Source organism: Oreochromis niloticus, unplaced genomic scaffold, assembly GCF_001858045.2.
Source record: "Oreochromis niloticus isolate F11D_XX unplaced genomic scaffold, O_niloticus_UMD_NMBU tig00007939_pilon, whole genome shotgun sequence".
Taxonomy (NCBI): domain Eukaryota; kingdom Metazoa; phylum Chordata; class Actinopteri; order Cichliformes; family Cichlidae; genus Oreochromis; species Oreochromis niloticus.
In genome coordinates this window covers 135,576-159,797 of record NW_020328862.1, presented here as the reverse complement: position 1 = coordinate 159,797, position 24,222 = coordinate 135,576, and the positions used below count along the sequence as shown (strand labels likewise).

The 24,222-nt window shown below is 40.0% G+C and overlaps 1 long non-coding RNA gene across 1 annotated transcript; it reads left to right on the top strand.

Moving 5' to 3' along the window:
- The first annotated feature begins 395 nt into the window (after nucleotides 1-395).
- LOC112845577 (uncharacterized) lies at nucleotides 396-3,479 on the top strand. The gene is made up of 2 exons (XR_003218420.1): nucleotides 396-1,753; nucleotides 1,864-3,479. It is a non-coding gene; the product is annotated as an uncharacterized LOC112845577 (long non-coding RNA).
- Nucleotides 3,480-24,222: the final 20,743 nt, after the last annotated feature.

Genomic DNA, 24,222 nt, shown 5'->3' with positions numbered 1-24,222 from the left:
GAAAAACAGAGGCCAGAGGTGGTCAAGCAGGCAGACGGGACCCAGTGGTTCGGCTGAGTGTTCAGGGCCCTGACAAAAAAGGTAGGCACAGCCTGTTAAATCAAAATGTGCTGATTGAAATATTATATTCTAAATTTACTCAGCTAAATTACTGATGGATGTCTGTTTGAGTAATTGTTGAGAAATTGAAGCTTCATAAGATGTTGAAAAGGTCAAGCTTGATGTTTGTTGATAAAAGTGAGAAAGACAATAAGGTGTCTTTAGAATATTGAAGGTGAAATAAGTTAATGTATTGAAGGTGAAATAACTTTAAAGTTCAGGGGTGGAGACCCCCCCTCTATCGGAGACGTCCTTTAGAGCCCGCTAAGGTTGCGGTCACTCCAGATTGCCCATCTGCCGACGACTTGGGACCGCGGTATTAAAATTGGTTATGATCAGAGGATCATGTTGGTATAAAGTTATTGGTTCATAGAGAAAGTAATCTTGGACATAGAGGTCCGACAAACAAACCTTGGGTTGTGCAAGGTTTTCTCATGTGAGGCAGAATTTCAGGAAGCCGAGTGTTTGATAGGTTTTCTGAGAAAGTAATGTTGAGAAGAATAAATGTTGACATTACTGAGTTAATGTTGATAAATGTCAGTGGATCTGCTGTGGTCCTGTAAAGAAACATTGCTGGTTGTGAGAAGTATTGAGTGAATATTTCTGAGTCTACTCTGAGTCAGTGCAGGCGTCAAGGTTGAGTGATTTGACACTGAATGTTGCGTGTATCACTGCCTGGCAGATACCCAGGTTTTGAAATAGTGTCGGATCCCATGATTTTCAGGTGATGAATTGCCTGACAATAGGAGTCAGAAAAGGACTTTTTGATGCTATATTTTGTGTGATTTGAGAAAGCTTGTGTTCGAATAGACACACACACACATTCATTGCAGCTGTTGGGTGTGAACAACTTCCTCTTTTAATTTTAAACTGCGACACATGTGTTCATTGAACTAGAACTTCAGCAGTGAATGAGACAGGATTTAGAATTTCAGAAAATAGAGTCAGAAACGGTTTTGTGGCTCTTGGTAAACTGATTTTGAAGGAAAAAATCAGTGTTTATTGTGCTGGAGTAACAGATCCGGCGTGGTCTGAAGTGTAGAATCAGCTGGGTGTACAGCGTTGTTGATATTAACAGATCTGGCGTGGTCTGAAGTTTGGTGGATCCGCTGAGGTCCAGAAGAATAGTCAGTGCGGACTGCGTTGGTTTGAATGTTGATAAATGATCCATTTGATAAATTGCCCTGGGTCTGTCTCTGTGTGTGTGAGCTGTTGAGTAACAGCCTACGCAGTTAGAATTGGGTGCTGGTTACTTCCTCTTTTCAGTTTCGAAAAAGAAGAGTTTTGGTTTCACTTTAAAGTTTGATTATGTATTACTGGGTGAAACACGGTTTCACTTGTGATTAGGGAAATAATATGCTTACTTTTGGGTCTATGAAAATTGAATAACAGTGGGTGATCTCTGTGACAACATACAGTGTTGAGATACTGGATGTTGAATTGAAGATAGTGGATCTTGACGTTTTGTTTTTATTGATTTTAAAACCAGCAGAGAGTTTATATTTGCTCAGTCTTTTGACTGCCTGAGCTGACTTCCTCTTTCTCAGTGAACAGCTGTGTGCAGCTGAATTAAAGGACTGAGAGAACAGAGGGAGTGATTTTCAAGCTTGGTGCGTGTTTACACCAAAAGTGGCTGGTTTGGTGCATTCATGAGGTGAATGCAAGATTAACATTGTTGAGCTGATAATTGTGGTGGGCTTGGTGCATACTCCAAGTGAATCCAGTATTGACATTGCTGGGTTGACTATTGTGTTTCACCCCTAGAGTGAAAACAGAAACTGAAGCAGCTGAATGAAGACACACTGGGCCAGTAAGTGAACAGGAAGACCAGTGCAGAGATGAAAACATTGAAAGAGAACCACAGTGAGTGTTGCAAATGGATGATCATGTGCCAAGGAATATCCAGTTGGATGAAAGAGGATGTAAAGAGCATCCTAAAGTCTTTGCAAGATTTGCAACAGGAAAATAAGAAACTAGAGGGACAGATACAGACTCTGTCCATAAACAAAGAGGAACTGGAGCTCCTGAATGATGTACCATATGACACAGTGGAGAATCAACTAGCCGATGCAGTCAGGAGAACCACATGACTGCACCAAGAAAGCTGAAGCTGAAGAAAAGTCGGAGAGACCTGGAGACTTGAAGGGGCAACAGTCAGCTCAGAGAGCAGAAGAAATTGCACTGAGCAGGGCCCTGAGACTGGCTAAAGAAAAGAGAGCGAAGATATACACAGATTCAGCTTATGCATTTGGGGCAGCACACGTGGAGCCCACTCAATGGAAGAGAGCAGGCTTCAGAGCGGCAACAAATGCTCACATTTCAAAGAAGAAAGAAATGGGAGGACTGGAAAAGGTCCTGGACGACCCAAACGAGGTCAGTATCATAAAATGCAAAGGATACTCTCAAGCAACCACATTGGTGGCACAAGGGAACCAGAAAGCAGATGAGGCTGCCAAGTAAGCAGCAGGCTAAAAAGGAAAGCAGCAAATGGTGAGATGCCGGGGTAAAAAGAGTGAGTTCGGACGAGGAAGTCCGAGAAAAGGACACCTTGAGTTGAACAAGGTGTTTAACTGACTCAGGATTTCAGAGAATCGAGTCAGCTGTGATCTTGAGTTCTAATGGTAAACACTGATTTTAAAGGAAAATCAATGTTTACCATGTTGAAGTAATTGTGAAAATATTACTAGATGTGCTGTGATACAAGTGAAGAATAAGTTGTGTACATGGGGATACACAATTGTGTTGATATTGATGGATCGGCTGCAGTCCATGTGATAAGTTAATACTGGGTGCATTGAGACAAGAAACTGTTTTTAAATCAGCACTGGTGACAGTGATATACATGTGCTGAAGATTACTGGACCCAGCGAGGTCCATTTGATGAAGTCCTTGGGCAGATAAATGACAGAAACAGTTTTTGAATCTTGTGTGAGAATTTTGAAGCACTGAGATTGAGTTTTCTCCATGCTTGGTGCGCTGTGAGGACTTATATGACGGTTATAAGTCCAAAGTTTATGCCTTGGAGGCCAAGAGTTGTGTGAAGAGAAGAACATGACTTAGAAAAGGACATTTATGGTCAGATTTTGTCTAAGATGGGGAGAATTGTCCGATATGGGTTTATTTTTCTTTTCTTGTAAAAGGACAGACGCAGTTACTGGGTGTTGTCTACTACCTCTATTGTTTTTTGTTTTTATTTTAATAGAGGGAGTTTTATTAAACATGGACATGTCTAGAATTGGGCACTTTAAAATGATAACAGTGCACTTAAAAATCCTGTCAGGTGATTTTGTTTTGTGTTTTGATGAGCTAATAATCAGCTCTCTTTTTCTCATTTTTGTTCTAAACAGGCCTGGAAGAGTGAATAACAGCGCTGTAAAAAATTTCCGGACAAACAAATATAAGGTGACTTTTCCAGATTACAATGGGTGGAGGAAAGGCTACCTGTGGGGACCTGATCAGATTGAAAGTCCCTGTCTAAAAGGATTGTAGCGACTCAATCCAGTCCAAAAGCATAAAGAACTAGTTTCCATTTTTGTGTGTGCTGTGAGAGTGATTAGAGGTTTCAATTGTTTTTCTTTGACTTGCTCTTTCTGATTATGAACAGCATGTCCAAAATACTTGTATGAAAGCATATTTTGAGTGATTTTAACTGTGTGAATGCTGTCAGTATTTGATTTGAGTGATTCTGTGTGATTGGTACCAAATAATAAATAAGTAGAATGACTTAGAGTGCGTGAACAGAGGAAGTCTGAGAGAAAAGTGTGTGTGGGACAGCGAAGTTCAGGGAAGGATGCAAAATGCTGAGGAAACTATTGTGTGAATGATGTTACAAAATAGGGCTGAAAGAATGGTGATATGTGTGGAAAAACAAACAACAAAACTGTTAATTGTCCTGAGGTCTGAAAGAGATCCGCTAAGCACGCTGAAGAGTTTGATGTGAATGCTTGTGCGTGTACTGAGGGTACATTCTTTTTAGATCAACACTTAGCAGAATTATAGAGGGTTTGTAGACTGTAAATACAAAACAAAAAGAGTTTGATTAGCCTGTAGAAACAGGAAAGAGTAACAGGAAGTATGTGTGTAACAGGCACTACATGCCCATAAAAGGGAAACTCACTGTGACAAGTGTGCACCCAGAGAGAGAGACGAGTTAAACTCTAGGCACATGAAGCAAATAGAGCTTTTAAGAAAAGAAATGAAAATGATATTAATTATATGCTTTAGTGTGTCAATACAGGTGGACTTCTCTCAACATGGAACCTTGAGTAAACCGGTAAAAAGGATAGATTAACATTGGGAAAATAAGCCAGTCTTTGGCTGAAATTTTATAGCTTGACCTATCACTTTGTCCCCAAACTGAGAAAAAACTCAAAGGACAGTCAATCTCCTGATGAAGACCGACAGAACATCGTGGACTTGAAGAATTAACTGAAGCTAAAAGACAGTGCAAGCGAAAGCAGTAACACTGACGACGACTGATGAGTCCAGCAGTATGAAAGAAAGCACGTGATGCAACATGCACAGTTCCTGGTGAAGAACAGTGTGATATGTCTGCTTGATGGCACTGAAGGTGATATTTTGCCATGCTGGGACTTAACCTAAAAGAAAAGACTGTAAAGAAACAGAGAAGAAGACAACAGCTGAGTTGAGCCTGTGTTTGCTGGAGCTTTGAAGCCCGAACAGGACACTGTGAAGAGAGGGACCAGTGAGACGTGAAGCCGCACGAGTTTGACTGCAAGAATACAGGGTATGAGTGGTTGAAAATTGAAGCCGGAACTCATGATTGTTTAGTGATGTCCACCATATCACGTTTAAAAGAGGTAAACATGAATAGAAAACACACATGCACAAATTGTTACATGTGAAATTATTTTTGGAAAGGCTCAGAAGCGAGATAGTTTGAATCCAGAAATCAGTGAAAAGATGCATAAATTAAATATGAATACATAAAAATGCAATGAAGAACACAATATAGGATGCAATGAAGATGCAGCTTACACTTAATTAACATAGAATGCAAGGAAGAAAAGCTTATATTAATATTGATGACATAAGCATGACCTAATTGGTATTAGTGACAGAAAAGAGGAACTGAATAGAAGTTTTGCTTGTAACTAAATTGTGTGACATGTAAAATATTGAGATAACACATGCAGCTCGACATTAGTCTTATTATATAAAATGAAGTTACAGAATAACGAACGCTTGTTGAAGTGACCAAGTTTTTTGCTTTAAAGCAGGAGCAAAGGGAGGAAAGCATATACATTTTGGTTAAGTCTAATGAAGTATAATTAGAATGTACCATTACATTAAGAGCAGCAAAATGAAATAAAATGCTATACCAAAAACAGGTTATAACACAGGAAATGTGAGTCTTAAAATGAAGTTAGTGTTAACACACAGGAGGTGTTCTAAGCCGTTTTGCCGATGATAAAATTTATTCATGAGTAATTGCTTATATGTTTAAACTTAATTGATTAAAATGTTTTTTCTTTGATCGTTTAGTAAGATAGGCGCTTATAAGGATTTTCTTGTGATAGGTAACTTTAGATGAGAGTTAAGGTACTTGCAGCAGCGACAGTTTTGTGCACAGGATGTTGATGATCAGATAAGGCGGGCAACCGGAAACATATGCAGAGACGTGAGGGCAGCGCTTTAAGAGTTTTAAAATGATGAGTAACGTTGAATAATATATAGAAATAAAAGTCAAAAACCAAATACGTAATTAGGTTCATGTTTTGAGTAATATTAGGTTGAATCAGGTTTGAATAAAGAGAATAATTGATGAACATAAGGTAGGAGAGTCCTAGTAGGGAGAAAGTGTTTTCTATCTCTTACAGGAGAAGATTTCCACAAGAGAGGGACCCAGAAAAGGACAGACCACTGGAGGTTCACAAGTGTAAGGGGTATCTCACCGGTGTGAGTGGGTTCAGTGGTGAGGGAGGAGTGCTGATTGAGCTCTGCTCGCACTCTCATTCTCTCCTGCCACTGACCAACTTTAGGCTCACTGATACATTTGGGTGTGACCGACCCCAAGCATGAAGTGTTCTCAGGTGGAAGCTGGCAACTTACTACTGGCAACGGCTCTGCTCATCATGCTATCCGCAATGGAAGACGGCAGAAAACACTACACGAGCCGAGAAGAGAGATGGACACATGACAACTCACATCTAACACACATGACATAAGCACATCAGTACATCTAACCATATATGTTAAACACGCTGGACCTTACGAAGCATTCTGCATACTGATGAAAGCACTGAAGGGGACAACTGTAATAATTGTGTACACAGAGTGCTTATTACTAAGTGTGTTCTGGTCGACCACCTCGAACACCTGAGGTTGTTGTTTCATTCCTTGTGCCAGAGGACTGATGGAGAAGGTAATAACGAAGGCGGTGAATCCAGAACCGCCAGGCTCAGTGGCAATGATGCCACTGATGGATGTGGAGGTGGCCGACTGGGAGGAGGAGTGACTCAACAGAGTGTGGTGACCCTGTTTGTGAACAGGGTCAAGAGAGGGAGTGTGGAATAAGGAATATTTTACTGCTACTTATACTTATTATCAGCATTATGATTGCATTAATTAACTTTGCATTAAGTCATGATCATTGCATTAAACCATATAATAATCACTTCATTGAAGCAGTTATTGAAGCTGCTGACATTACATTAAAGTCTGTATTACAGGTGTTATCATAATTACATAATATTCTTTACACATTGCAATTTGGTGCTTATTAATGAGTTGTGGCTCAGTCAATTAATTAAAAGGTTGAAAGCTCCGTTGGGTGTGAATGTCCCGGCGAAACATGGAGTAAGTGGCTTGGAGCCATGGAAGGTTCAATGCATGCACGCCTACAAAACACATATAATACATTTAATCAAGAAACAGGCTGGAGTGAAGGCCTGAATGTATTCAGCTTCTTGTCGCATTTGAGTTTACCCAGTTACAGGTGACAGGAGAAGTGGCCAGATGACTACCATCCCCAAGGACCATCTGGAGGGTGCAGCGAGTGGCCTTATATGGAAATTGTGATAAAAAACAGGAACTTCTATGTCTATTTTAGTTTATTAAAATGAATATTTACTGTAACTGACATATCTTAATGTTTGTAAAACGCGAGAGGGGGTGTTAACCAACCCTGACGTTATAAAAGCAATCTGAAGTGTATTTTTAGGCGGAGTTCTACAACTGATGTTTGGCAGTTCGTACCTCCCCGCATGTGTATTCAATAAACTCTTCCGTTTGATTGCATCCTTCTGGGCCTTTGGTATTTTGTTTTGGATCTCAGTATTTCGAATCGGGACACTGTCCTTCCTGATCTTTCTCCATCTCTGAGTGAGGTCACATCTTTCTTTTTTGTCTGATAGTTTGTCAGCTGATATTTTTTGAGCTGATAGAAACACTGCATTTGAAATGACCTGGCACTTTAAAAATGTTTTTCCCTTTATTCTCCTCTACAGTAGGCTAACTAGATGCTGAAGTACCACGACTGCAACTTATGGACACCTGCAGTCATTCACTGTCCCACTTTTAACCCACGACTTTGGCAAATGTCATCTCTTTTTATGCAACATCTTCTGGTGATACATAAAGGAACAGAAGCCTTTCATGTATTTCTACTGATTCCTAGATGTTTGACGGCTCGTAGTGATGTGAAATAAGAACGCCCCAAAAATTTGTTAAACAGGAAGTAACTGTTATGGTCCTGGGTCTCTGACCCAGTGTTTGTGTTTTGTGGGTTAATTAATATTCTTTGATTTAGTGTTAATCATGGTTCTTTTTCTGTTTCCTTGCCTCCCCTGTGTACAGTGGCGGTTTCTGATATGAGCGACATGAGCCGCTGCTCAGGGTGGCATTGTGGTGGGGCCAGGGCCATGGGCATTGGCAAAAAAGCGCTAGGGCCCTCGGTGCACCTGGAGTCCCAAAAAGAAAGTAAAAAACCCTAAACAAAACGAATCTTTGCACTAGGGTGTAGGTCTGTTAGGTTATGTTGTGGTGATTCTAAGATTGGTGTCATGGTCCTGGGTCGTGTGACCCAGTGTTCATGTCATTGCTAATCTCTAATCTCCATGTTTCCTGTTTTACTTTGAAAGTCTGTGTCCAATGTCAGTGCATTTAGTTTCACTTCTCCTGTCCTGTCTTTAGGTTCATGTGTGTCAGCTGTGCTCCCATGTGTGGCCACTTCCCTTGATCATCCCTTATGTGTACAGGGAGTGCAGAATTATTAGGCAAGTTGTATTTTTGAGGAATAATTTTATTATTGAACAACAACCATGTTCTCAATGAACCCAAAAAACTCATTAATATCAAAGCTGAATGTTTTTGGAAGTAGTTTTTAGTTTGTTTTTAGTTTTAGCTATTTTAGGGGGATATCTGTGTGTGCAGGTGACTATTACTGTGCATAATTATTAGGCAACTTAACAAAAAACAAATATATACCCATTTCAATTATTTATTTTTACCAGTGAAACCAATATAACATCTCCACATTCACAAATATACATTTCTGACATTCAAAAACAAATCAGCGACCAATATAGCCACCTTTCTTTGCAAGGACACTCAAAAGCCTGCCATCCATGGATTCTGTCAGTGTTTTGATCTGTTCACCATCAACATTGCGTGCAGCAGCAACCACAGCCTCCCAGACACTGTTCAGAGAGGTGTACTGTTTTCCCTCCTTGTAAATCTCACATTTGATGATGGACCACAGGTTCTCAATGGGGTTCAGATCAGGTGAACAAGGAGGCCATGTCATTAGTTTTTCTTCTTTTATACCCTTTCTTGCCAGCCACGCTGTGGAGTACTTGGACGCGTGTGATGGAGCATTGTCCTGCATGAAAATCATGTTTTTCTTGAAGGATGCAGACTTCTTCCTGTACCACTGCTTGAAGAAGGTGTCTTCCAGAAACTGGCAGTAGAACTGGGAGTTGAGCTTGACTCCATCCTCAACCCGAAAAGGCCCCACAAGCTCATCTTTGATGATACCAGCCCAAACCAGTACTCCACCTCCACCTTGCTGGCGTCTGAGTGGGACTGGAGCTCTCTGCCCTTTACCAATCCAGCCACGGGCCCATCCATCTGGCCCATCAAGACTCACTCTCATTTCATCAGTCCATAAAACCTTAGAAAAATCAGTCTTGAGATATTTCTTGGCCCAGTCTTGACGTTTCAGCTTGTGTGTCTTGTTCAGTGGTGGTCGTCTTTCAGCCTTTCTTACCTTGGCCATGTCTCTGAGTATTGCACACCTTGTGCTTTTGGGCACTCCAGTGATGTTGCAGCTCTTGACTTTTCTCAGTTCATGGGCAGTTATTTTGCGCCTTGGTTTTTCCACACGCTTCTTGCGACCCTGTTGACTATTTTGAATGAAACGCTTGATTGTTCGATGATCACGCTTCAGAAGCTTTGCAATTTTAAGACTGCTGCATCCCTCTGCAAGATATCTCACTATTTTTGACTTTTCTGAGCCTGTCAAGTCCTTCTTTTGACCCATTTTGCCAAAGGAAAGGAAGTTGCCCAATAATTATGCACACCTGATATAGGGTGTTGATGTCATTAGACCACACCCCTTCTCATTACAGAGATGCACATCACCTAATATGCTCAATTGGTAGTTGGCTTTCGAGCCTATACAGCTTGGAGTAAGACAACATGCATGAAGAGGATGATGTGGACAAAATACTCATTTGCCTAATAATTCTGCACTCCCTGTATTTAGTGTTTATGGCTGTGTCCCAATTCAGGGTCTGCACCCTTGAAGTACGCGCACTACGCGTACTACGTACGGTGCGTACTATAAGTACGAGAAGTACGGGAAGTGCGGAAGTGAGAGGCTTGTGAAATGGGACGGTCTAGCCTTCGTCGTGCTGCTCAGGTTGCCTAGCAACCATGATACTAACCGCGAGAAACGTTTCATACAGCTTTGTTTGACAGAAATGAAGGAGAAAGAATGTTTTGTTGGTCATTTTTGTCATGACATCACTTTGATTAGTTGAGACCACAGGACTGTAAAACATGATAGTTGGGCTTCATTTCTGTACTGAACAGTCATTTTAAGATTAGCTAGTAAATAACAATTAGCTAATGTTGTTCATGAGACTAAAGTCATCTCACTGTGGTAATGTAAATATAATATGATAGATAGATAGATAGATAGATAGATAGATAGATAGATATTACAGGATATATTACAGCAGTGAGCTTGAACTCTGGGTCAAAGATTCAAGTTGCAGTTATTTATATTTCCAATCACCTTCAATTTTCACTCAAAGACAAGTATCTCTGACAGTGTATATACAGATGTATTATATATAAGAGACAAATATTGTCCGTTTAATATGTTGGCATTACTAAATTTGGCTCAATGCTTACATATATGTGTAAAAAGCAAATGTACGAGCTGTGAAAACTGTTTCTGATAGAATGAAGATCAGACTGATATATTAAATATTCCTTTATTGGGTGAGAAAATCAGACCATGTCATAACTGCTTTAAGTCACACAGAATAGATATCAGAGCCTTAAACAGGCTGACTTCTGCTAAATGGGTCAAACTGGGCAGAAAGTCTACAAACACATAACATCCTTATAGAATATGATGTAACACTATAGATCAACTTAGCTCAGAATATATAAAGCATATAAACAATTACAGCAATATGATGCAACAAACACAGCAGTGCTACTAATCCAAAATACTCAAAGCTTCATAGAACTGAAACAAACATTTATTTTTAGCTCCATTCTGCTGCTGATACATACTTTAGGTTTCTGAATATTAAACTTGTTGCTGTCTTTCATAGTGTGTAACTTGAAGGCCCTGAGTACTTTCTCCCACACTGAAAACACTGGGATGATAACATTATGTGAACATTACCTAATAAGACTGATTCAGGACAGACAATTAGTTATGTTAAACTTTCCTAGCAGTCCTTCACAAACAGGGAACAGTCTGTCTATTCTCTCCATCTGTCAGCTGCTGCTGGCTCTTCCTCCTCCTCTTCCTCACACACTGCTGAGTTTGTCCTGGTGGATCATCAGGGGTGCAAAGCCTCACAGATGATGTGCAGCAGTGGGTCCCTCAGTCTGTCCTCACTCTGGACACTTGCAGTTGTCACACATGGAAATCAAATGTGTGATAAGCTGCAGGATTCAAACACAAGTGTAACTTATAAACACATGTTCATACTTTTATTCCACAATCAGAGAGAAAGAAACAGAGAGAGAGTGCAGGACAGACAGACAGGTGACAGTCTCAGGTGTACACACTGCTACAAAACAGCACAAGAGAAGGAGGATTTAGTGTTTGTGTTATTATGAGTGCTAAACAAGAAGAGTTCCAGATGGTCCAGTGGACACATGTGTGACTCCTGTGATTAAAGCATCTTTCTTTCAGCTTAACGAGTGAACCGTCAGCTCGTTCAAACACACGTTAAAGTCCGTTTGGCTCGACACCACCGAACAGAGGCAGCAATATAACATAGCTAACATTAACAGTGCAGTGAATCCTGCTTGTACCGCCATATTCAGGACTGCAAACCGAGCAGCATCACTGACTTTCAGCTTGTTGTGTTTGTGGATATATGACTGACTTTAATTATCCATAAAATCATCACATTCTCTGTAAGATTAAGGTCAACTATTGTATTATTATATTTTAAAGGCTTTAAAACCAAGTAAATGCTGAAAGTAGAAACATCGCTAATGGCAAATAACTTTCCCGACATGTGGCCAACAGTAATGTTTTAATGTTCCTCATTATTAAACATTTGCAAATAAATAAGTGACATCATATTCAGTACTTACGTTTAACAGTTTACTCTTCGGCAGCTACGCTTCTGCAGTCTGCGGCAAAATTATCCACAGTGACTGCCGCGCTATGAATTATGGGATATGTTGGGCCACGAAGTCTACATCTACATTCTTCAGTGAAGTGAAGGTGAAGACGTCCATGTAGAGAGCAGACAGGCAGCACTAACACTGTTTTAGTCAGATCAGGTTTCTTGATAAATTGCTCAATAGTAGAGCAGGATGTTTATTTTTGTGAGTGTATTGGGGGTGGGCATCGTCACAGTTTGCCTTTCCTCAGAAGGCATTCTGAGGCATTCTCGGACGCGCGCATGCACACTCATGGACGCGCGTTCACTCATCCGAAAGAAGTTACCACACACCACAGCTGCGATGATGGTCTGTGGACACTTCTCTGGGTGTTTCCTTCCTGCTCAAAGTTCCTCTTTCCTGAACTTGGTGTTTGTGACAGATGCTGATCGTCTTCATGTGAAGGTAAGTGAAGCAGTGTGTAATGTTTTCTAACATCAGCTGTGTGCAGCTTAGTTCCAGCACAAATCTACCGCTCCATAGTTCACGGTAACGGACTCACAGCTGGACCAACGAGGCCGAGTGTTAAACACTTTTTTAAGGTTTGTGTGTGTGTGTGTGTGTGTGTGTGTGTGTGTTGGTTAACATTAAATGTCTCTAAGCAGGTGTAAATACTTATTTCCACTGTAGATGATCTATAGTCTGTATATAAAAGATGGCAACAGACACAGGTTTCATAGTTTAGTTTCTTGAAGCGTTGAGTTGAGTGTTTTTTTCCTTCAATTTCTGGAAGTTTCAGCTGCTGTTTACAGACACGTTTGTTGCCCTGGGTGTTTGAAGGAAAAAAAGACTCTGTTATGAGTCAGTTTGCATGTTTTCAAACGGACTCTAGCCTGACGTCCCGGGGCTAGCGATTTTTCCAGTCGGGCTACCAAAATCCATCTCAGCCCTGCCCGTCGGGCTATCATAGGAAGAAAAAATGTGTCAATGATTTTGCATTTTCTTTCGCAAATGTAGCTCAGTAATTATGTTATTGGCATCGATGAGCCACTGTCATTATGTGACATATTGAAATCGCGTTTGAATTTGTGCTTGTTTTTTGCTTTCACTTTCACTTTGCGATCGTGCGAACTGTGTGTAGAGAGCGGCAGCACTGATTGGTGAGTGACGATTAATTGCGCACCAATTCCTCTGACGTCGTCTTATCATTCATTAGCTTACTATTCAAACGTGACAAGTGAAATCTCCCACAGCAAGCTTAAACACGTGAGAGGTTGATTGCGCAGAGAATCGCTGACCGTTATGTAAGTACCTGTGTAAAAGCAGCAGGATTTACGCTGGAATTTTAGTTCTGCTGAGCCAAATAAGACAGGTCAGGGTGAAGAAGGCACAGCCAAATAAAAGCCTACCACAAAACGGAAAAGTTATGACAAATCAGACTATGAGGCAAAAAGAAAGCTCAGCTTTTTTGGTTTCATGGACAAAAGAATTTATGTGGCTGGAATATGACGAGCTAAATAACATAATGTTCTGCCGGGTGTGTCGTGAGTTTCATTTCATTTGAGTCGACAAGTGCCTTTGTAACTAGGACCAGTAATTTGAAGAAAGACCCCATCAGAACCCATGAGAAATGCAAGAAATGCATTATTGCCCAGTCTGCAATATCTTTCCCAGAACAAACAGCAATTGCAAAAAATAAACCAAGCAGAAGCAGAAGTCCTGAAAAATCTTTCAAAAGCGTACTATGTTGCAAAGAGTGAACCACCATTGGCCAAATTTAGCAGTTTTTGCAAACTTCAAAAAGCAAATGGCCTCGATCTTGGTTCCCCTTACCTCTTACCCTTGACTTCAGTGGAAATTTCAGATTCAGGATCTGACACAGACTGATTCATGTTCTACACAGTTCTTACAAGTTCATAGAAATTTCTGTTCAATTAGAAACAAGTATTTGAGTTGATGATTGTAATTTTTATACAGTTGTTGTGATTTGTATTTTAACAATTTTCTGATAAATTTGTTTCCGTTACAATATTATACTTTAATGTATAATGTATAATATTATAATATTGTATTATTCCTTTACAATATTATACTTTAATCTATAGTATTGTAAAGGAAACAGAACATTAAAAAATTGCTCTCTTTTTTATTCGGGCTACTTAAATTTATTTTGGGCTAAAACTGAAGAGTGCCTGCCCGAAGGGCCACCAGAGATTTTGAAATTTTGCGAGCCCTGTTATTGTAAATATCTTGTACTTGTTTTTACACCTTTTAATGTTAAAGTTGACCTTTGACCTTTTCAGTGTTGGAAAGACACTTTCTTGCACTGAGGTCTGCTTATTGTAAATATCTTGTACTTGTTTTTACACCTTTTAATGTTAAAGTTGACCTTTGACCTTTTCAGTGTTGGAAAGACACTTTCTTGCACTGAGGTCTGCTCATTGTAAATATCTTGTACTTGTTTTTACACCTTTTAATGTTAAAGTTGACCTTTGACCTGTACAGTGTTGGAAAGACACTTTCTTGCACTGAGGTCTGCTTATTGTAAATATATTGTACTTATTTGAACACCTTTTACTGTTAAAGTTGACCTTTGAACTTTTCAGTGTTGGAAATACACTTTCTTGCACTGAGATCTGCTTATTGTAAATATCTTGTACTTGTTTTTACACCTTTTAATGTTAAAGTTGACCTTTGACCTTTTCAGTGTTAGAAATACACTTTCTTGCACTGAGGTCTGCTCATTGTAAATATCTTGTACTTGTTTGAACACCTTTTACTGTTAAAGTTGACCTTTGACCTTTTCAGTGTTGGAAAGACACTTTCTTGCACTGAGGTCTGCTTATTCAGGGCTCGCAAAATCACTAGCCTGACGTCCCGGGGCTAGCGATTTTTCCAGTTGGGCTACCAAAATCCATCTCAGCCCTGCCCGTCGGGCTATCATAGGAAGAAAAAATGTGTCAATGATTTTGCATTTTCTTTCGCAAATGTAGCTGAGTAATTATGTTATTGGCATCGATGAGCCACTGTCATTATGTGACATATTGAAATCGCGTTTGAATTTGTGCTTGTTTTTTGCGTTCACTTTCACTTTGCGATCGTGCGAACTGTGTGTAGAGAGGGACAGCACTGATTGGTGAGTGACGATTAATTGCGCACCAATTCCTCTGACGTCGTCTTATCACTCATTAGCTTACTATTCAAACGTGACAAGTGAAATCTCCCACAGCAAGCTTAAACACGTGAGAGGTTGATTGCGCAGAGAATCGCTGACCGTTATGTAAGTACCTGTGTAAAAGCAGCAGGATTTACGCTGGAATTTTAGTTCTGCTGAGCCAAATAAGACAGGTCAGGGTGAAGAAGGCACAGCCAAATAAAAGCCTACCACAAAACGGAAAAGTTATGACAAATCAGACTATGAGGCAAAAAGAAAGCTCAGCTTTTTTGGTTTCATGGACAAAAGAATTTATGTGGCTGGAATATGACGAGCTAAATAACATGATGTTCTGCCGGGTGTGTCGTGAGTTTCATTTCATTTGAGTCGACAAGCGCCTTTGTAACTGGGACCAGTAATTTGAAGAAAGACCCCATCAGAACCCATGAGAAATGCAAGAAATGCATTATTGCCCAGTCTGCAATATCTTTCCCAGAACAAACAGCAATTGCAAAAAATAAACCAAGAAGAAGCAGAAGTCCTGAAAAATCTTTCAAAAGCGTACTATGTTGCAAAGAGTGAACCACCATTGGCCAAATTTAGCAGTTTTTGCAAACTTCAAAAAGCAAATGGCCTCGATCTTGGTTCCCCTTACCTCTTACCCTTGACTTCAGTGGAAATTTCAGATTCAGGATCTGACACAGACTGATTCATGTTCTACACAGTTCTTGCAAGTTCATAGAAATTTCTGTTCAATTAGAAACAAGTATTTGAGTTGATGATTGTAATTTTTATACAGTTGTTGTGATTTGTATTTTAACAATTTTCTGATAAATTTGTTTCCGTTACAATATTATACTTTAATGTATAATGTATAATATTATAATATTATATTATTCCTTTACAATATTATACTTTAATCTATAATATTGTAAAGGAAACAGAACATTAAAAAATTGCTCTCTTTTTTATTCGGGCTACTTAAATTTATTTTGGGCTACCAAAAACTGAAGAGTGCCTGCCCGAAGGGCTACCAGAGATTTTGAAATTTTGCGAGCCCTGGGAGGGAACCTGTGACCACGAGGAGCATTAGAAGGTGGTCAGTGGAGGCCTTAGCAGAACTACAGGGCTGTTTCGAGGTGACCAACTGGGAGACACTCTGTGAGCCTCACGCTGAGGACATCAATGGGCTTACTGAGTGTATCACAGACTACATAACTTTCTGCACTGACTCCATTGTTCCAGCTCAGACTGTTCATTGTTACCCACATAACAAGCCGTGGGTGACTAAGGACATCAAAGCTCTCCTCAACGACAAGAAGAGGGCTTTCAGAGGGGGCAATAAAGAGGAGGTGAGAAGGGTCCAGGTGTTACTAATGGACAAGATCAGAGAGGCTAAGGACAATTACAGGAGGAAGCTGGAGTGGAAACTCCAGCAGAACAGCATGAGAGGTGTGGAAGGGCATGAAGACCATCACTGGATTCAGGCCAACCAACAGCAGGGGAGCTGAGGGAGGAGAAAACAGAGGTACGAGTTGAATCTGTTTTGCAATAGATTTGACACCACAGTGTCTGCTCACACCCCCACAACCTCACCTGTAGTCAGCCTGGAATCCAGAGCCACACCACTGTACCAGCTGCTCTCTTCACATGGCGCTGTTGCCTCCTGTGGGATTCCTGACACCCCTCCCCCACCCATCACCTTCACTCAATACCAGGTTGAGATGCAAATGAGGAGACTTAACTCAGGCAAGTCTGCTGGACCAGACGGAGTGAGTCCCCTCGTCCTCAAGACCTGTGCCCCCCAGCTGTGTGGAGTCTTTTATAAACTGTTTATGCTGAGTTTGAGTCTGCAGAGGGTCCCAGTGATGTGGAAGACATCATGCCTCGTCCCTATTCCAAAGACGCCACATCCCAGTGGCCCCCAGGATTACAGGCCCGTGGAACTGACCTCCCACATCATGAAGACCCTGGAAAGGCTCATCCTGGACCAGCTGCGACCCATTGTCAGACCACATCTGGATCCCCTTCAATTTGCCTATCAGCCTCGTCTCGAAACAGAGGACGCCATCATCTACCTGCTCAATCTTGTCTACACTGTTACGGGTTCGAAATTGAGGACGAGAGTAAAACAATCATGGTCCAGAAGAGGTCGATCAAACATTTGATTTTAATGAATGCACGCAGCGTGGAGAGGTGTAAACTGCCAAACAGTTGTACATCTCTACCCAAAATACACTCTAGATTGCTTTTATAACATCAGGGTATTGTAACGCCCCTTCTTGCGTTTACAAGCACATAATTTGCATGTACAGAACATTCATGTATTTTAAGAATTAACTGCAACATAGAGGTTCCTCCTTGTGGCATACTCTTCCGAATATAGTGATGACCTAAGGCCTTTGAGGTCACCATGGACTGGACATCCTTCCGTCACCTGTAACTAAGCAAACTCAAATACCACAAGAAGCTGAATACATTCAGGCCTTTGCTCAGCTACTATTTTACTGTAACAATATACTCAGCATATGAGTTATGATACATATATATTTAACTCAATCATTTTAAAGTAGTTATAACTGCACCTGTAATAAACATGTTAATATTTGATTATGATAACCCCTATAATATAAATTATAACATAATGCCAGCAACTTCAATAAATGCTTGGATGAAATGATAATTAATGCAATGACAAAGATGATGGTTATGTAAAATAATCCCTATAATTCTACAATTCCCTCTCTTGACGTCTCTTCCAGAGACGTCACTACACTATTCCCAGGTCCACTACCTTCGCTCTGACCCTCTCTAGCCGCCCCCTGACTCAGCAAATCAGACAACCTCATGTCCTCTAGGTGGTCCAGCAATAAAACACCAGCTCCCACTTGAAAACACTTCATGCTTAAGTGGTCTCTGCTCCTTTTCTGGGTCCCTCTCTAGTGGAAATCTTCTCCTGTAAGGGATAGAAAACAAACAACCTTTCTCTGCTACACCTCACTAACTTACTGTGTTCATCTCAGGTTCCTGTCATTATTCAAAGTTGGTTCACAATATCATATCAGGCAAAATCACAAACCCTACTGCCACGTCTACTTTGTTAAGCTCTTCAGCTAGACTCTGTACCGGTTTGCCAATCTGTGTGTACATGTCTCTACACTTTTAATGTCTGAATGCACATCTGGATGTATATGCACTTGTATGTCTATCTGCATCTATGAGTCAATGATTTGTCAGATATAAGGCGTTAATGTGAGAAATGTTTCCTGACTATTAACTCCTGATACTCAAGGAACTTTCCTGTTTGCCGAACTTCCTAGGTTTGGCCTTTTACACTTTTACTAAAGAAATTTTAACAGAGCCCAAAAAGATTTTTATTTTGCTCCTGTACTTGACAGGTTAAGCGAAGTTGTTTTTTGTTTTGTTTTGAAATTTTCCCTTCTGTGTGTGTGTGTGTGTACATAAGTAAGAATATAATAATCAACATAAGATCCCTGGTTTGCAAATGATTTTCTGCCCCCGCTGCAGGGCAACATCATGTGGTGGTGAGTCTATGTTGGCTAGTTTAATGCAAATATGTAACAGTTGCTTCATTACATTGCCCACTCAGAGTTGCGCAGTTTCAAAGTATGTGGAGAGTTCAATACACATTTCTTGGCTAATTATTTTCCCAATAAAAGTGAAATCATACATTGCATTTGATTTCACTTATATATTATCCTGTTCTGGGCTCTATCCATTATATTAACTTTATTCAATCTCAATACTCTTTATGTGTGTGAGCAACGCTTTTAGTTTTATTAAACACAACCCCAGTAAAATACACACCATCCCCATGTCAGCCTGACTCTCCGCTAAAAAGCACACTTCAAAGTTTTCTATCTGGTTTTACGCCTCTTTTGGCCTCAAGCATATACATAACATGCCAAGGTTACTGTTAATGCCCGTTAGACAAGTTTCCATTATCTACAACATTTTGTTTCACCCGGCTCACCCCCACACATTTCCTGTTCACTTATTGCATATTTATCTTTAACACCATTTACCTCAGTAGTTGCTAAGCAGAAACAAAGCAACCTGTGGTCCACCTTTACCCTGTAAAATAAACCCCTGTCATGTTTGTGTCTGTAAGCATGTTTTGCATTCATTCATTACACTCCCCGCCATTCCTGCGAGTTAGGAGCTTTAAAGTTGAAAGCTGCATCAAGTCCAGGCCTTTGGCCTGGCCTATATTTAAATCATGTGTGTTTGTAAGCGTGCATGCAATTCACCTGCTATATTCTCATCTTCCCTCAACATGTATCACCTGGACACTCTCACCAGTGAAGCTTAAAACCTGTTTGGACGGAACATCAACTCTAAACAAGCACAGTTACGCATTGTGTATAAAATTAACTCAACCTGTAAATAGAGACATCACTGTTATGACCAAGATCGACCTCTGCACAGCTCAGACGCCAGTTGCAAGAGCTCTCTAACATTAGAATCATCAACTGTGACTTATATAGTGTTATTTCGGTACTTTATACTTCACACATTTTTGAACATTGTTTATATGGGGAGTTCCTCTTTTTGTGTCTATATTTATTAATATGCCTTGTGCACTAAAGCTTCCTGTTTTTCAGTCTGGCTGAGCACTTGTTTGTGAGTATAAACTGGCCTCTACAAGCCTTCATTAGCAGATACACATTACAAATGCTTCATATATGCAGAGAAAAACCCAATAATCCACATTTCACTATTTCGTTCTTTGGTTCAGATTTGGATTCTGTATTGTTCTTTATTTGTTATTATTTTGTCATAAAATAAGTCAACCAAATAAGTTAAGCTGTGTGACAGCACCTTGCGTTTACGCCAGGCTGTGAGCTGCCCTGAATCTACTTGCTACACCCCCCTTTCACCCAATTTAATTTCTCAATCTTAGTTTAAACTATTCCTGACCTTCCCCTTCTCTCATCTGATCATCTCAAGCACGTCCTGTACCAAATTTGCTTCCTCTTTTCAAGCCCACATTTAATTACAAGCTCTAACACATTTGCCCTATACGGCGGTCTCGACGTGTTTCCTGTCTACTTACAAAAATACCAGAGTTATTCTCATAACTCAGAGCTTAAGTTCCCCTTTTCTAAGTCTGTATGTTCAATAAGAGAGCAAGCTGCTAGTCGGTAAACAACTTTATCATCACATAAGTTATTAGGTAAAAGTCACGTAGACACATTTCATGTAGCTAATAACATATATACAATTTTCCTTTGACATATCTGTATGTGCACGCCTAAATTATAACCTCTTATTCTAGAAATCAAAAATAACCTGAAAATAACACTTTCTGCCTCAGTTTTACCATAGCCAAATTATCAAAAAACCTAAACATCATCAAGTAATCCTAAAACCCCTTTCAAATTAAACCTTAAATCCTGTAACTCCCCCCTTTTTGTGACACATCTCATGTGTTACAAACTCAAAATCCTTCACTCAGGTTAGGGAATTAAAATAAAAGTTTAGTCCTATCACGTTATGTATAAATGCTCCATAACTTCAAACCTGTTTTTAAGGAATGAAATCAAAGTAATCATCATGTCAAAATCCCTTCTTGGCTCCATCCACAGCCTGCATCCTTGAAACGTCCTATAAACAAAAGCCTGTGTGTTAACCAGAACATCACCTTTTATACTCACTTTCTCCACTTATCATCCAACCTGTGTTATAAAAGAAAAGTTAAAACAGAACAATTATCAGTCATGTGTCCAACCTTAGTCCAGTCTCTTGTCAGTGTCCATTCGGTCCAACCTATGATCTGCCTGGTCCGTCCATTCACCTGTCCATTCCCACACATTCACTCACACGCATTAACATCAGGTATTGCTGACAGTGGAGACTATCTCGCAAATATTCAGTCTTCACTCTCAGCAACATCAACTCATTTATTTGTTTTACTTTGTTTTTAAGAAAATAGTTCTTTCTGCTTTTAGACTGGATTGGCTCGCGGCAATCCTTTTAGACAGAGACTTAGCCTTCTCCTCTGCCTATTGTAATCTGGAGAAGGTCACCGAGAATTTTCAGCGCTGTTATCCACTCTTTTGCAGGCCTGCTTAGAACAAAAATGAGAAAAAGAGAGCTGATTATTAGCTCATCAAAACACATAACAAAATCACCTGACAGGTTTTTTCTAAGTGCACTGTTACAAAAATGATGAACCCCCTTAGACATGTGCATATTTGATAAAACTCCCTCTATTAAAATAAGAAAACAACACAAATCTAACCGATAGAAGTAACCCATCACTACAACAACAACCTCAACAATCTTAAACACAGAACATTTTGCCACAAGTTCTTCAAGGTCCTGACTCTCTCAGGTCAACTTAACATAATTTCACCTGCTCAAAACACAGAAAATCTCGTTAAACACCACACAACTTGCACACCATCAACACTAAATTCTAAATTTTCTCTTCTGAAAACTTACTGCACACTAAGCGAGTTGGACAACATGATAAACAGACTCCTATGCTAAACCTGCTATCTGATCTTCATGAGCTCTTTTGTATTCTAAGGTTAACGCATTTTCTATTTGTGTGTGTGATTGTGTATATGTTTCTTTTCGTGGTTTTTCAGACTCCCTCACAAGGTTCCACTTAAACAGTCAGTTTTTTCTCTTTCCCAAATTTGATCTCCCTCCTTAAATAACAACATTCCTTGTCCTCAGCCAGAAGTTAAAGCTTGATTTTCAGGTTCAGGGAACAATTCACCCTGAAAGACAGTGAGTGTCTCCCCTCTTCGGCTCATCACTCGTCATTGTTAATGACGTTTCCCCCTCTGCCCCAGCGGCTTTACCCTTGTAGTCCCGTCTCCTCCAGTGAGTCCAAGCTCACTTAGGGACCTAGGTTCAAGCAATCGTGACTGCGCCTTGCCTTAGGTTGTCCCAGGGTTTCGAGGTGGGATCTTACCCGTCATGGGCTGTCCAGCCTTCCATGCTTCGCCTGATACGGGGCCAACTGGGCACGGGTGCTATGAGGGGAGGGGACACACTGACTCTGGAAATCAAAGGAGTATAAGCTGCTTTCTTCATTTCATCAGTATATTAAGCTATCTCACTTCTGATTATTCCCAACATTTCACCTGTAACAATTTGTGTACGTGTGTTTTCTATTAATGTAATTGTTAGTTCATGTATTTATTTTCTCAGTCTTTCTTTTTCTAAAACATGTAATTAATATATTTTATTACTTTTTCTTAAGACATTCAGTCTCTAATTGCTCTGTTTTCATGCTGCAACGTCTCTCCCCAGCTATAATCAGACTTCCTGTTTGACGCACACACACTCTCTCAGGCCTCCTCTATTCACGCACTCTCCTATGAGTTATTATTACTTATTTATTATTTTGTACAAATCACACAGAATCATTCAAATCAAGTACTCACAACATTCACACACTTAGAAGCACTCAAAATACGCTTTCCTAAGAGTATTTTATCAAAGATGCTTGCTGAGAATCAGAAAGAGCAAGTAGACAACACTCAGTGCGTCTGTCCTCTTAAAAAAGAAGAGAAATAAACACATATGGGACAATTCTCCCCATCTTAGACAAAATGTGACCTTAAATGTCCGTTTCCAAGTCATGTTCTTCTCTACCCACGACTCTTGGCCTCCAGGGCATAAAACTTTAAACCTAAGTTTTTACTTTTACCAGAACTAGTACTTTACCAGAACCCTCATACGTGCAATAAGACTGCTATATGTGCAATTCTTTCTTTGACAAAGTTGTATTTTGTATTTTCTTACTCAGCTGTATATAGTATTGGTATTCTATTTTATTCTATTCTACTTTATTTTATTGCATTCCAGTGTTTTCTAATTTCTGCTGCATAACTTTGCACTTTTGCTTTAACAAAACAAATTTCCCACCGGTAGGACTAATAAAAGTCATCTTTATCTTTAACTAGCCCTAACCTAAATCCTGTCTCATCCACTGCTGAAATTCTAGTTCAATGAACACGTGTTGCAGTTTAAAATTAAAAGAGGAAGTAACTCACACCCAAGTACTGTGTGTGTGTTAATGTCTGTGTCCCTTTAAATGAAAAAAGGTGAACACATGTGGTGAGTTTTCCTCAATTTACACAAAATATGACATGAAATATCCTTTTCTAATTCCTGTTCTTCTTTAAACACCATGAATGACCTCCAGGTCATAACCTTTGGACTTATAACTCTGATATAAGTCCACACAGCGCACCAAGCACAGAGAAAATTCAACCTCAGTGCTTCAGAATTCTCCTCAAAATTCAGAAACTGTTTCTGTCATTTATCTCCCCAAGAACTTCATCATATGGACCTCGCCGGGTCCAGTAATCTTCAGCACACGTATCTCACTGCAGCCAGTGAAGATTTAAAAACAGTTTATTTTCTCAGTTTACCCAGTATTAACTTATCAGGTGGACCGCAGCCGATCCATACATCTCAACACAATCGTGTGTTCACCTTTACACAACTTATTCTTCACTTGTATCACAACACATCTAGTAATATCATCAGAATTACTTCAACATGGTAAACATTGATTTTCCTTTAAAATCAACTTACCCTTAAAACTCAAGATCACAGCTGACTCGATTCTCTGAAATCCTGAGTCAGTTAAAACACCTTGCTCAACTCACGGTGTTCTTTTCTCGGACCCCTTCGTCCGAGCTCACTCTTTTTACCCCGGCATCTCCCCCAGATTGTTACGAGATCTTCATAAACCCAAAAGTAAGCATATTATTTCCCTAGTCAAAAGTCAAACCGTTACTCACAGTAATTTTTAATCTCACAGCCTTTGTGTTTTGAGTCATGGTCAGTGGCCCCTATTTCACAGCAAACACGCACCTCTGTTTCAACCAGCCCTGTCTGACCATCCGTTATTGGAGTCAACACAAGACTAAACGTAAAGCCAGTCATATCTCTGCTATCTTCTTCCAAAACTCCATGGTCTGTTTCCTCCATGGAGTGTACAGGTTACATTACAAAACTACATTTGAAAGCCAATCGCACACATACAAAATGAGACAGACATGTATCATAAAGTAGTCATCGTATTTAACAACCGTAATGCCAACAAAGTAGAAATAAAAGCAATTCTTCCCTTAAAACACCAATATAAGTCG